Source organism: Dendrobates tinctorius, unplaced genomic scaffold, assembly GCF_039654945.1.
Source record: "Dendrobates tinctorius isolate UK_male_01 unplaced genomic scaffold, ASM3965494v1 ptg000178l, whole genome shotgun sequence".
Lineage (NCBI taxonomy): Eukaryota > Metazoa > Chordata > Amphibia > Anura > Dendrobatidae > Dendrobates > Dendrobates tinctorius.
Window position 1 is genome coordinate 1033947 of NW_027361845.1, and position 12355 is coordinate 1046301.

The 12355-nt window shown below is 32.7% G+C and overlaps 6 non-coding genes across 6 annotated transcripts; all 6 read left to right on the forward strand.

Moving 5' to 3' along the window:
- The first annotated feature begins 2287 nt into the window (after nt 1–2287).
- TRNAW-CCA (transfer RNA tryptophan (anticodon CCA)) lies at nt 2288–2359 on the forward strand. Its single transcript has one exon. It is a non-coding gene; the product is annotated as a tRNA-Trp (tRNA).
- Nucleotides 2360–3373: 1014 nt separating this feature from the next.
- On the forward strand, nt 3374–3445 carry TRNAW-CCA (transfer RNA tryptophan (anticodon CCA)). Its single transcript has one exon. It is a non-coding gene; the product is annotated as a tRNA-Trp (tRNA).
- Nucleotides 3446–5739: 2294 nt separating this feature from the next.
- TRNAW-CCA (transfer RNA tryptophan (anticodon CCA)) lies at nt 5740–5811 on the forward strand. The gene has a single exon. It is a non-coding gene; the product is annotated as a tRNA-Trp (tRNA).
- A 2904-nt stretch (nt 5812–8715) lies between these two features.
- On the forward strand, nt 8716–8787 carry TRNAW-CCA (transfer RNA tryptophan (anticodon CCA)). Its single transcript has one exon. It is a non-coding gene; the product is annotated as a tRNA-Trp (tRNA).
- Nucleotides 8788–10208: 1421 nt separating this feature from the next.
- On the forward strand, nt 10209–10280 carry TRNAW-CCA (transfer RNA tryptophan (anticodon CCA)). Its single transcript has one exon. It is a non-coding gene; the product is annotated as a tRNA-Trp (tRNA).
- Nucleotides 10281–11697: 1417 nt separating this feature from the next.
- Nucleotides 11698–11769, forward strand: TRNAW-CCA (transfer RNA tryptophan (anticodon CCA)). The gene has a single exon. It is a non-coding gene; the product is annotated as a tRNA-Trp (tRNA).
- Nucleotides 11770–12355: the final 586 nt, after the last annotated feature.

Sequence of the window (12355 nt, forward strand, 5' to 3'; positions counted from 1 at the left end):
TCTTTATGTCTTTTCATATCTTGATTGATGTTTGGGTTATTATTGAAAACAGCAACTGCGTAGTCCAACTTGACAAAAGTTAACTCGACTTTGTTGCTACCAGGCTGCAGTGTTTAAGAAACTGCATTTTTTAGTTCTACAGATTATAATCATTTCAAGAGGACTTTAATAAGAATTGTTATTGGGAATTGAGTTCCAAACATTAATAAATGTAATTAATGCCATAAGCACCTATTAATTTATTTTTACCATTGCCATCTATGAATTTGTAAGAAAAGAGGGTTTATTACCAGATTCTTAATTTTTGACTGGAAATCACTGAATCTGATTGTGAAGATCTTAATTCAACTGTAGTGCTTCTGAATCCATATCAGAAAGTTGTGTATTCAAATCACGTCATGGTCAAGCAGCTCTTTCATATTTTTATAGCTTGATCGATGTTTGGGTTAAGATTGAAAACAGAAACTGGGTAATCCAACTGAAAATAGATTAACACAACGTTGTTGACACAGGTCAGAACAGTTTTTAAAAAAGTGTTTTTTTAATTCTATAAATTAAAATCTTATCAACAATACTTTGATGAGAAATATTATTGGGAATTGAGTGAAAAACATTAATAAATGTAATAAATGCCAGGAACACCTATCGCTTTGTTCATACCATTGTCATCTTTGAATTTGTAAGAAAATCAGGCTTATTACTAGAATCTAAACTTTAAACTGGAAATCCCTGAATCGGAACGTGAAGATCCTAATTCATCCTTGTTATTACTTTTCTAAACTGTGATTTAAAGTAGCAAATTTCAAGATGGTGTCTGTATATTTCCTCATGCACTTTACAAGTGAATTATGGGAGCAAGCAAGTTTTACTGCTGTCCTCATACACTGATGGTAGTGCGCCTTACTCCTGGTCAGAATGATGCATGTTTAAATTATGTCACGTTCAAGTATCTCTTTCATCTTTTTAAAAGTTGATCGATGTTTGGGTTAAGATTGAAAACAGAAACTGCGTATTCTAACTGACAATAGATTATCATGATCTTGTTGCCACCTGTCAGGAAAGTGTTTGAAAAATTGCTTTTTTAATTCTACTGAATAAAATCTTTTCAACAATCCTTTGATGAGATATATCATTGGGAACTGAGTTCAAAACAGGAAATTTGTGGCAAGTCAGAAACACCTATTAATTTGTTCACTGAATCTGATTGTGAAGATCTTAATTCAACTGTAGTGCTTCTGAATCCATATCAGAAAGTTGTGTATTCAAATCACGTCATGGTCAAGCAGCTCTTTCATATTTTTATAGCTTGATCGATGTTTGGGTTAAGATTGAAAACAGAAACTGGGTAATCCAACTGAAAATAGATTAACACAACGTTGTTGACACAGGTCAGAACAGTTTTTAAAAAAGTGTTTTTTTAATTCTATAGATTAAAATCTTATCAACAATACTTTGATGAGAAATATTATTGGGAATTGAGTTAAAAACATTAATAAATGTAATAAATGCCAGGAACACCTATCGCTTTGTTCATACCATTGTCATCTTTGAATTTGTAAGAAAATCAGGCTTATTACTAGAATCTAAACTTTAAACTGGAAATCCCTGAATCGGAACGTGAAGATCCTAATTCATCCTTGTTATTACTTTTCTAAACTGTGATTTAAAGTAGCAAATTTCAAGATGGTGTCTGTATATTTCCTCATGCACTTTACAAGTGAATTATGGGAGCAAGCAAGTTTTACTGCTGTCCTCATACACTGACGGTAGTGCGCCTTACTCCTGGTCAGAATGATGCATGTTTAAATTATGTCACGTTCAAGTATCTCTTTCATCTTTTTAAAAGTTGATCGATGTTTGGGTTAAGATTGAAAACAGAAACTGCGTATTCTAACTGACAATAGATTATCATGATCTTGTTGCCACCTGTCAGGAAAGTGTTTGAAAAATTGCTTTTTTAATTCTACTGAATAAAATCTTTTCAACAATCCTTTGATGAGATATATCATTGGGAACTGAGTTCAAAACAGGAAATTTGTGGCAAGTCAGAAACACCTATTAATTTGTTCATACCATTGTCATCTTTGAATTTGTAAGAAAAAAGGGTTTATTACTATATTCTAAATTTTTAATTGGAAATCCCTGAATCTGAAAGTGAAGACCTTAATTCATCCTTGTTTATACCTTTTCCAAACTGTGATTATAAGTAGCAAATTTCAAGATGGTGTCCATATATTTTATCATGCACTTTTCATGTGAAGTATGGGAGCAACAACACTTTTCAACTGACCTCGTGGCGCAACGGTAGCGCGTCTGACTCCAGATCAGAAGGTTGCGTGTTCAAATCACGTCGGGGTCAATCAGCTCTTTATGTCTTTTCATATCTTAATTGATGCTTGGGTTATTATTGAAAACAGCAACTGCGTAGTCCAACTTGACAAAAGTTAACTCGACTTTGTTGCTACCAGGCTGCAGTGTTTAAGAAACTGCATTTTTTAGTTCTACAGATTATAATCGTTTCAAGAGGACTTTGATAAGAATTGTTATTGGGAATTGAGTTCCAAACATTAATAAATGTAATTAATGCCATAAGCACCTATTAATTTATTTTTACCATTGCCATCTTTGAATTTGTAAGAAAAGAGGGTTTATTACCAGATTCTTAATTTTTGACTGGAAATCACTGAATCTGATTGTGAAGATCTTAATTCAACTGTAGTGCTTCTGAATCCATATCAGAAAGTTGTGTATTCAAATCACGTCATGGTCAAGCAGCTCTTTCATATTTTTATAGCTTGATCGATGTTTGGGTTAAGATTGAAAACAGAAACTGGGTAATCCAACTGAAAATAGATTAACACAACGTTGTTGACACAGGTCAGAACAGTTTTTAAAAAAGTGTTTTTTTAATTCTATAGATTAAAATCTTATCAACAATACTTTGATGAGAAATATTATTGGGAATTGAGTTAAAAACATTAATAAATGCCAGGAACACCTATCGCTTTGTTCATACCATTGTCATCTTTGAATTTGTAAGAAAATCAGGCTTATTACTAGAATCTAAACTTTCTACCTTTGATGAGATATATCATTGGGAACTGAGTTCAAAACAGGAAATTTGTGGCAAGTCAGAAACACCTATTAATTTGTTCATACCATTGTCATCTTTGAATTTGTAAGAAAAAAGGGTTTATTACTATATTCTAAATTTTTAATTGGAAATCCCTGAATCTGAAAGTGAAGACATTAATTCATCCTTGTTTATATCTTTTCCAAACTGTGATTGTAAGTAGCAAATTTCAAGATGGTGTCCATATATTTTATCATGCACTTTTCATGTGAAGTATGGGAGCAACACCACTTTTCAACTGACCTCGTGGCGCAACGGTAGCGCGTCTGACTCCAGATCAGAAGGTTGTGTGTTCAAATCACTTCGAGGTCAACCAGCTCTTTATGTCTTTTCATATCTTGATTGATGTTTGGGTTATTATTGAAAACAGCAACTGCGTAGTCCAACTTGACAAAAGTTAACTCGACTTTGTTGCTACCAGGCTGCAGTGTTTAAGAAACTGCATTTTTTAGTTCTACAGATTATAATCGTTTCAAGAGGACTTTAATAAGAATTGTTATTGGGAATTGAGTTCCAAACATTAATAAATGTAATTAATGCCATAAGCACCTATTAATTTATTTTTACCATTGCCATCTATGAATTTGTAAGAAAAGAGGGTTTATTACCAGATTCTTAATTTTTGACTGGAAATCACTGAATCTGATTGTGAAGATCTTAATTCAACTGTAGTGCTTCTGAATCCATATCAGAAAGTTGTGTATTCAAATCACGTCATGGTCAAGCAGCTCTTTCATATTTTTATAGCTTGATCGATGTTTGGGTTAAGATTGAAAACAGAAACTGGGTAATCCAACTGAAAATAGATTAACACAACGTTGTTGACACAGGTCAGAACAGTTTTTAAAAAAGTGTTTTTTTAATTCTATAGATTAAAATCTTATCAACAATACTTTGATGAGAAATATTATTGGGAATTAAGTTAAAAACATTAATAAATGTAATAAATGCCAGGAACACCTATCGCTTTGTTCATACCATTGTCATCTTTGAATTTGTAAGAAAATCAGGCTTATTACTAGAATCTAAACTTTAAACTGGAAATCCCTGAATCGGAACGTGAAGATCCTAATTCATCCTTGTTATTACTTTTCTAAACTGTGATTTAAAGTAGCAAATTTCAAGATGGTGTCTGTATATTTCCTCATGCACTTTACAAGTGAATTATGGGAGCAAGCAAGTTTTACTGCTGTCCTCATACACTGATGGTAGGGCGCCTTACTCCTGGTCAGAATGATGCATGTTTAAATTATGTCACGTTCAAGTATCTCTTTCATCTTTTTAAAAGTTGATCGATGTTTGGGTTAAGATTGAAAACAGAAACTGCGTATTCTAACTGACAATAGATTATCATGATCTTGTTGCCACCTGTCAGGAAAGTGTTTGAAAAATTGCTTTTTTAATTCTACTGAATAAAATCTTTTCAACAATCCTTTGATGAGATATATCATTGGGAACTGAGTTCAAAACAGGAAATTTGTGGCAAGTCAGAAACACCTATTAATTTGTTCACTGAATCTGATTGTGAAGATCTTAATTCAACTGTAGTGCTTCTGAATCCATATCAGAAAGTTGTGTATTCAAATCACGTCATGGTCAAGCAGCTCTTTCATAATTTTATAGCTTGATCGATGTTTGGGTTAAGATTGAAAACAGAAACTGGGTAATCCAACTGAAAATAGATTAACACAACGTTGTTGACACAGGTCAGAACAGTTTTTAAAAAAGTGTTTTTTTAATTCTATAGATTAAAATCTTATCAACAATACTTTGATGAGAAATATTATTGGGAATTGAGTTAAAAACATTAATAAATGTAATAAATGCCAGGAACACCTATCGCTTTGTTCATACCATTGTCATCTTTGAATTTGTAAGAAAATCAGGCTTATTTTCTAGAATCTAAACTTTAAACTGGAAATCCCTGAATCGGAACGTGAAGATCCTAATTCATCCTTGTTATTACTTTTCTAAACTGTGATTTAAAGTAGCAAATTTCAAGATGGTGTCTGTATATTTCCTCATGCACTTTACAAGTGAATTATGGGAGCAAGCAAGTTTTACAGCTGTCCTCATACACTGACGGTAGTGCGCCTTACTCCTGGTCAGAATGATGCATGTTTAAATTATGTCATGTTCAAGTATCTCTTTCATCTTTTTAAAAGTTGATCGATGTTTGGGTTAAGATTGAAAACAGAAACTGCATATTCTAACTGACAATAGATTATCATGATCTTGTTGCCACCTGTCAGGAAAGTGTTTGAAAAATTGCTTTTTTAATTCTACTGAATAAAATCTTTTCAACAATCCTTTGATGAGATATATCATTGGGAACTGAGTTCAAAACAGAAAATTTGTGGCAAGTGAGAAACACCTATTAATTTGTTCATACCATTGTCATCTTTGAATTTGTAAGAAAAAAGGGTTTATTACTATATTCTAAATTTTTAATTGGAAATCCCTGAATCTGAAAGTGAAGACCTTAATTCATCCTTGTTTATATCTTTTCCAAACTGTGATTATAAGTAGCAAATTTCAAGATGGTGTCCATATATTTTATCATGCACTTTTCATGTGAAGTATGGGAGCAACAACACTTTTCAACTGACCCCGTGGTGCAACGGTAGCGCTTCTGACTCCAGATCAGAAGGTTGCGTGTTCAAATCACGTCGGGGTCAATCAGCTCTTTATGTCTTTTCATATCTTGATTGATGTTTGGGTTATTATTGAAAACAGTAACTGCGTAGTCCAACTGACAAAAGTTAACTCGACTTTGTTGCTACCAGGCTGCAGTGTTTAAGAAACTGCATTTTTTAGTTCTACAGATTATAATCGTTTCAAGAGGACTTTGATAGGAATTGTTATTGGGAATTGAGTTCCAAACATTAATAAATGTAATTAATGCCATAAGCACCTATTAATTTATTTTTACCATTGCCATCTTTGAATTTGTAAGAAAAGAGGGTTTATTACCAGATTCTTAATTTTTGACTGGAAATCACTGAATCTGATTGTGAAGATCTTAATTCAACTGTAGTGCTTCTGAATCCATATCAGAAAGTTGTGTATTCAAATCACGTCATGGTCAAGCAGCTCTTTCATATTTTTATAGCTTGATCGATGTTTGGGTTAAGATTGAAAACAGAAACTGGGTAATCCAACTGAAAATAGATTAACACAACGTTGTTGACACAGGTCAGAACAGTTTTTAAAAAAGTGTTTTCTTAATTCTATAGATTAAAATCTTATCAACAATACTTTGATGAGAAATATTATTGGGAATTGAGTTAAAAACATTAATAAATGTAATAAATGCCAGGAACACCTATCGCTTTGTTCATACCATTGTCATCTTTGAATTTGTAAGAAAATCAGGCTTATTACTAGAATCTAAACTTTAAACTGGAAATCCCTGAATCGGAACGTGAAGATTCTAATTCATCCTTGTTATTACTTTTCTAAACTGTGATTTAAAGTAGCAAATTTCAAGATGGTGTCTGTATATTTCCTCATGCACTTTACAAGTGAATTATGGGAGCAAGCAAGTTTTACTGCTGTCCTCATACACTGACGGTAGTGCGCCTTACTCCTGGTCAGAATGATGCATGTTTAAATTATGTCACGTTCAAGTATCTCTTTCATCTTTTTAAAAGTTGCTCGATGTTTGGGTTAAGATTGAAAGCAGAAACTGCGTATTCTAACTGACAATAGATTATCATGATCTTGTTGCCACCTGTCAGGAAAGTGTTTGAAAAATTGCTTTTTTAATTATACTGAATAAAATCTTTTCAACAATCCTTTGATGAGATATATCATTGGGAACTGAGTTCAAAACAGGAAATTTGTGGCAAGTCAGAAACACCTATTAATTTGTTCATACCATTGTCATCTTTGAATTTGTAAGAAAAAAGGGTTTATTACTATATTCTAAATTTTTAATTGGAAATCCCTAAATCTGAAAGTGAAGACCTTAATTCATCCTTGTTTATACCTTTTCCAAACTGTGATTATAAGTAGCAAATTTCAAGATGGTGTCCATATATTTTATCATGCACTTTTCATGTGAAGTGTGGGAGCAACAACACTGTTCAACTGACCTCGTGGCGCAACAGTAGCGCGTCTGACTCCATTTCAGAAGGTTGCGTGTTCAAATCACGTCGGGATCAATCAGCTCTTTATGTCTTTTCATATCTTGATTGATGTTTGGGTTATTATTGAAAACAGTAACAGCGTAGTCCAACTGACAAAAGTTAACTCGACTTTGTTGCTACCAGGCTGCAGTGTTTAAGATACTGCATTTTTTAGTTCTACAGATTATAATCGTTTCAAGAGGACTTTGATAAGAATTGTTATTGGGAATTGAGGTCCAAACATTAGTAAATGTAATTAATGCCATAAGCACCTATTAATTTATTTTTACCATTGCCATCTTTGAATTTGTAAGAAAAGAGGGTTTATTACCAGATTCTTAATTTTTGACTGGAAATCACTGAATCTGATTGTGAAGATCTTAATTCAACTGTAGTGCTTCTGAATCCATATCAGAAAGTTGTGTATTCAAATCACGTCATGGTCAAGCAGCTCTTTCATATTTTTATAGCTTGATCGATGTTTGGGTTAAGATTGAAAACAGAAACTGGGTAATCCAACTGAAAATAGATTAACACAACGTTGTTGACACAGGTCAGAACAGTTTTTAAAAAAGTGTTTTTTTAATTCTATAGATTAAAATCTTATCAACAATACTTTGATGAGAAATATTATTGGGAATTGAGTTAAAAACATTAATAAATGTAATAAATGCCAGGAACACCTATCGCTTTGTTCATACCATTGTCATCTTTGAATTTGTAAGAAAATCAGGCTTATTACTAGAATCTAAACTTTAAACTGGAAATCCCTGAATCGGAACGTGAAGATCCTAATTCATCCTTGTTATTACTTTTCTAAACTGTGATTTAAAGTAGCAAATTTCAAGATGGTGTCTGTATATTTCCTCATGCACTTTACAAGTGAATTATGGGAGCAAGCAAGTTTTACAGCTGTCCTCATACACTGACGGTAGTGCGCCTTACTCCTGGTCAGAATGATGCATGTTTAAATTATGTCACGTTCAAGTATCTCTTTCATCTTTTTAAAAGTTGATCGATGTTTGGGTTAAGATTGAAAACAGAAACTGCGTATTCTAACTGACAATAGATTATCATGATCTTGTTGCCACCTCTCAGGAAAGTGTTTGAAAAATTGCTTTTTTAATTCTACTGAATAAAATCTTTTCAACAATCCTTTGATGAGATATATCATTGGGAACTGAGTTCAAAACAGGAAATTTGTGGCAAGTCAGAAACACCTATTAATTTGTTCATACCATTGTCATCTTTGAATTTGTAAGAAAAAAGGGTTTATTACTATATTCTAAATTTTTAATTGGAAATCCCTAAATCTGAAAGTGAAGACCTTAATTCATCCTTGTTTATACCTTTTCCAAACTGTGATTATAAGTAGCAAATTTCAAGATGGTGTCCATATATTTTATCATGCACTTTTCATGTGAAGTATGGGAGCAACAACACTGTTCAACTGACCTCGTGGCGCAACAGTAGCGCGTCTGACTCCATTTCAGAAGGTTGCGTGTTCAAATCACGTCGGGGTCAATCAGCTCTTTATGTCTTTTCATATCTTAATTGATGTTTGTGTTATTATTGAAAACAGTAACAGCGTAGTCCAACTGACAAAAGTTAACTCGACTTTGTTGCTACCAGGCTGCAGTGTTTAAGATACTGCATTTTTTAGTTCTACAGATTATAATCGTTTCAAGAGGACTTTGATAAGAATTGTTATTGGGAATTGAGGTCCAAACATTAGTAAATGTAATTAATGCCATAAGCACCTATTAATTTATTTTTACCATTGCCATCTTTGAATTTGTAAGAAAAGAGGGTTTATTACCAGATTCTTAATTTTTGACTGGAAATCACTGAATCTGATTGTGAAGATCTTAATTCAACTGTAGTGTTTCTGAATCCATATCAGAAAGTTGTGTATTCAAATCACGTCATGGTCAAGCAGCTCTTTCATATTTTTATAGCTTGATCGATGTTTGGGTTAAGATTGAAAACAGAAACTGGGTAATCCAACTGAAAATAGATTAACACAACATTGTTGACACAGGTCAGAACAGTTTTTAAAAAAGTGTTTTTTTAATTCTTTAGATTAAAATCTTATCAACAATACTTTGATGAGAAATATTATTGGGAATTGAGTTAAAAACATTAATAAATGTAATAAATGCCAGGAACACCTATCGCTTTGTTCATACCATTGTCATCTTTGAATTTGTAAGAAAATCAGGCTTATTACTAGAATCTAAACTTTAAACTGGAAATCCCTGAATCGGAACGTGAAGATCCTAATTCATCCTTGTTATTACTTTTCTAAACTGTGATTTAAAGTAGCAAATTTCAAGATGGTGTCTGTATATTTCCTCATGCACTTTACAAGTGAATTATGGGAGCAAGCAAGTTTTACAGCTGTCCTCATACACTGACGGTAGTGCGCCTTACTCCTGGTCAGAATGATGCATGTTTAAATTATGTCATGTTCAAGTATCTCTTTCATCTTTTTAAAAGTTGATCGATGTTTGGGTTAAGATTGAAAACAGAAACTGCGTATTCTAACTGACAATAGATTATCATGATCTTGTTGCCACCTGTCAGGAAAGTGTTTGAAAAATTGCTTTTTTAATTCTACTGAATAAAATCTTTTCAACAATCCTTTGATGAGATATATCATTGGGAACTGAGTTCAAAACAGGAAATTTGTGGCAAGTCAGAAACACCTATTAATTTGTTCATACCATTGTCATCTTTGAATTTGTAAGAAAAAAGGGTTTATTACTACAGTATATTCTAAATTTTTAATTGGAAATCCCTGAATCTGAAAGTGAAGACCTTAATTCATCCTTGTTTATATCTTTTCCAAACTGTGATTATAAGTAGCAAATCTCAAGATGGTGTCCATATATTTTATCATGCACTTTTCATGTGAAGTATGGGAGCAACAACACTTTTCAACTGACATCGTGGCGCAATGGTAGCCCATCTGACTCCAGATCAGAAGGTTGCGTGTTCAAATCACGTCGGGGTCAATCAGCTCTTTATGTCTTTTCATATCTTAATTGATGCTTTTGTTATTATTGAAAACAGCAACTGCGTAGTCCAACTTGACAAAAGTTAACTCGACTTTGTTGCTACCAGGCTGCAGTGTTTAAGAAACTGCATTTTTTAGTTCTACAGATTATAATCGTTTCAAGAGGACTTTGATAAGAATTGTTATTGGGAATTGAGTTCCAAACATTAATAAATGTAATTAATGCCATAAGCACCTATTAATTTATTTTTACCATTGCCATCTTTGAATTTGTAAGAAAAGAGGGTTTATTACCAGATTCTTAATTTTTGACTGGAAATCACTGAATCTGATTGTGAAGATCTTAATTCAACTGTAGTGCTTCTGAATCCATATCAGAAAGTTGTGTATTCAAATCACGTCATGGTCAAGCAGCTCTTTCATATTTTTATTGCTTGATCGATGTTTGGGTTAAGATTGAAAACAGAAACTGGGTAATCCAACTGAAAATAGATTAACACAACGTTGTTGACACAGGTCAGAACAGTTTTTAAAAAAGTGGTTTTTTAATTCTATAGATTAAAATCTTATCAACAATACTTTGATGAGAAATATTATTGGGAATTGAGTTAAAAACATTAATAAATGTAATAAATGCCAGGAACACCTATCGCTTTGTTCATACCATTGTCATCTTTGAATTTGTAAGAAAATCAGGCTTATTACTAGAATCTAAACTTTAAACTGGAAATCCCTGAATCGGAACGTGAAGATCCTAATTCATCCTTGTTATTACTTTTCTAAACTGTGATTTAAAGTAGCAAATTTCAAGATGGTGTCTGTATATTTCCTCATGCACTTTACAAGTGAATTATGGGAGCAAGCAAGTTTTACTGCTGTCCTCATACACTGACGGTAGTGCGCCTTACTCCTGGTCAGAATGATGCATGTTTAAATTATGTCACGTTCAAGTATCTCTTTCATCTTTTTAAAAGTTGATCGATGTTTGGGTTAAGATTGAAAACAGAAACTGCGTATTCTAACTGACAATAGATTATCATGATCTTGTTGCCACCTGTCAGGAAAGTGTTTGAAAAATTGCTGTTTTAATTCTACTGAATAAAATCTTTTCAACAATCCTTTGATGAGATATATCATTGGGAACTGAGTTCAAAACAGGAAATTTGTGGCAAGTCAGAAACACCTATTAATTTGTTCATACCATTGTCATCTTTGAATTTGTAAGAAAAAAGGGTTTATTACTATATTCTAAATTTTTAATTGGAAATCCCTGAATCTGAAAGTGAAGACCTTAATTCATCCTTGTTTATACCTTTTCCAAACTGTGATTATAAGTAGCAAATTTCAAGATGGTGTCCATATATTTTATCATGCACTTTTCATGTGAAGTATGGGAGCAACAACACTTTTCAACTGACCTCGTGGAGCAACGGTAGCGCGTCTGACTCCAGATCAGAAGGTTGCGTGTTCAAATCACGTCGGGGTCAATCAGCTCTTTATGTCTTTTCATATCTTAATTGATGCTTGGGTTATTATTGAAAACAGCAACTGCGTAGTCCAACTTGACAAAAGTTAACTCGACTTTGTTGCTACCAGGCTGCAGTGTTTAAGAAACTGCATTTTTTAGTTCTACAGATTATAATCGTTTCAAGAGGACTTTGATAAGAATTGTTATTGGGAATTGAGTTCCAAACATTAATAAATGTAATTAATGCCATAAGCACCTATTAATTTATTTTTACCATTGCCATCTTTGAATTTGTAAGAAAAGAGGGTTTATTACCAGATTCTTAATTTTTGACTGGAAATCACTGAATCTGATTGTGAAGATCTTAATTCAACTGTAGTGCTTCTGAATCCATATCAGAAAGTTGTGTATTCAAATCACGTCATGGTCAAGCAGCTCTTTCATATTTTTATAGCTTGATCGATGTTTGGGTTAAGATTGAAAACAGAAACTGGGTAATCCAACTGAAAATAGATTAACACAACGTTGTTGACACAGGTCAGAACAGTTTTTAAAAAAGTGTTTTTTTAATTCTATAGATTAAAATCTTATCAACAATACTTTGA